Here is a 2,504-nt window from a genome sequence, read left to right on the forward strand (position 1 = left end):
GCGGCTTATTTACATTCAAAATAAAAATCTTTGTAAAATTCAGTGGGTGTGGCTTATATTTGGGTGCGCTTAAAAGTCGGAAATTACGGTAATTACAATATTCACACCAAACAATTGAAATGAGTGATATGGAATTAATACACTCCAGTTATTCATCCACAAATGTTCATACATTATCCATTAACTACAGTGAAATTAGTTGCAAAAGTTACAGAGTGATAGATATCAGTTTGGTCCCAACATCAGACTGTAAGAGTTGAAGGATAGAAATTGCAATGATGAGTCAACATGAATAAATCACATTGCCTGACTGGGATGAGTCAATTCTATAGAATGAGTCATCTGCACTGACTAGCACATGAGTGTACTGGAATTTATAACGGTAAATTGACTTACTAACACGATTTCATTAAAATACATCTGGTTTAATTACTTTATGAGTCAGGACTTTTTATGGTCTGGAATTTTATTTATTTATTTTCGACATTTTTTGCTGTGATAAGCTTTTATGCGTTAACATTATGTGGGTCCGAGGAAAAAACAGGTGCTGCTTAATTCCTCAGCAGGATTGTAATTAAACAGGCCTGCAATGCCTTCAGGCAGTATATCACATGTTCTTGGTTCTATGAAGAAATGCAGAATGTATAGGCAGAATTGATATAGATACATATCTATTTAGTTTATTTTTATGTTTTTGTTTTATTTCTATTTTAGTTATAAGGCATAAAATTACTTAGGGCAGTGGTCTCCAATCTTTTTTTTGCACCACAGACCAGTTTCACGCAAGACAATCCTTCCACAAACTATAGGGGTGTCACATGCCTAGCTTAACACAATAATGTTCATATTATTTTATTATTATACAGATTATATGATTTAAATATAAATTTTATTATTATGTACAGTATATAATGAAAATGTAACTCAACTCACCCTAATGTAGAATCAGTTGGTGCTTAATTCATTAATGCATAGAAAAAACTGGAGCTGAAACAAGTGTCGGAAAGAGGCAGAGGTGGTCATTTTTCAAAACCAATTTGCAGACCGCAAAAGTCAGTAAAATGGAAATAAAATACAAATGTAAACTTTTTTATTCTTTCTGTAAGGCCTGGTACTAAGTGATGGACAACATTTTTTGGACACCTGGCTATGAGATATGTATATGCTTTCTGATCATCCCATTTCACATTCAATGTGCTGTTATAATAAAATTGTATAAAATACAATTTTATTGCAGTGTATTTTGAGTGCGGATGTCAAGATTTGAGCTCATTCAGCTACAAGGGTGTTAGTAAAGTCAAGTAGGAGAGACTGGCAATTGTTTTATATTTTTCATTTCTGTCTGCATCTTGCAGTTTTTTTTAACCAGTGCATTCAAAATGCAATTCCAACTAGTTATAAGTGTCTGCTATTAAATGACATACCTGTTATCTTTGCAGCACAAACAGAAAATGCATAGTTTAGTTTCAAAAGTGACAAATGAAAAGTTACAATTCTCCCCTAGGTCTAAGTTAGTTGTAACAGACCCTGGGGTGATTTGTACCATTATGAAATGAGTGATATGTAACATAATGAAATAAGGATTATGAGGAAATATTAATTTGTAATTTTTGTATTCAACACTGATGTTTCAATATAACTGGTGTGTGTTTGTGTGTTACAAAGTTGTATAAAATGTGCAAATGTGAATCACCTTCAACAATTAAAGACTATTTGTGTCTGTTTTGTGTGTGTGTGTGTGTGTGTGTGTGTGTGTGTGTGTGTGTGTGTGTGTGTGTGTGTGTGTTGAGCATCATCGTCATAACATTGTCAACTGAATACCTAACATGCATGTGTTTGTCTGTAGGTTTGTCATGACCAGTCATGACCATATACAATAAAACTTAAACACTTGAACATTGTTTGTTAATGTCATGACTTTTGTTTGTTGTCCAGACCTTTTTTGGGCAAGCTTATTTTCCATTTCAATTGGTCAGACTTTGTTCTCTGCTCTTCAACCAGGGCCATTTTGACAGGTGAGTATTGCTATCTGTCTTCTCTTTGTTTCTGTTTAAGAGATTTTCCTTGGTACAGCTTTTGTTGAGGGTCCCAGGTCACCTGGGCTAAAGTTGACCAACTCTTCCATTCTTCTGTTGGCAATTAAGAGGAGTGGCCAGGCAGGTAGCTAGAGTTGTGGACCAGTGTGTGATTAGAGGAGCAGTCAGGTGGAAAATTTCCAAAGTGGTCTTCTGGGCAGCTACAGGAGTGGTTAGATGGAGAGCTGGAGGTGTGGACTGGTGGTGGTCAGATTAATAGCTGGAGATGTGATCTGTGACATGTGAAGGTGAAAATGTTCCCCCTCAAATATGTCTGCATTGTAAAGCCACATTTTCTTGTTTCTCAGTGAAGATCTTTCCACTGTGATAGAATACTCTAGGAATTTCACTTGATTCCTTCTCATCTTAAATCATCTTTTTTTACATTATGTATGCAATGCCATCAAATTTTTCCACCGATCCAACAGA

Source organism: Silurus meridionalis, chromosome 15 (genome assembly GCF_014805685.1).
Source record: "Silurus meridionalis isolate SWU-2019-XX chromosome 15, ASM1480568v1, whole genome shotgun sequence".
Taxonomy (NCBI): domain Eukaryota; kingdom Metazoa; phylum Chordata; class Actinopteri; order Siluriformes; family Siluridae; genus Silurus; species Silurus meridionalis.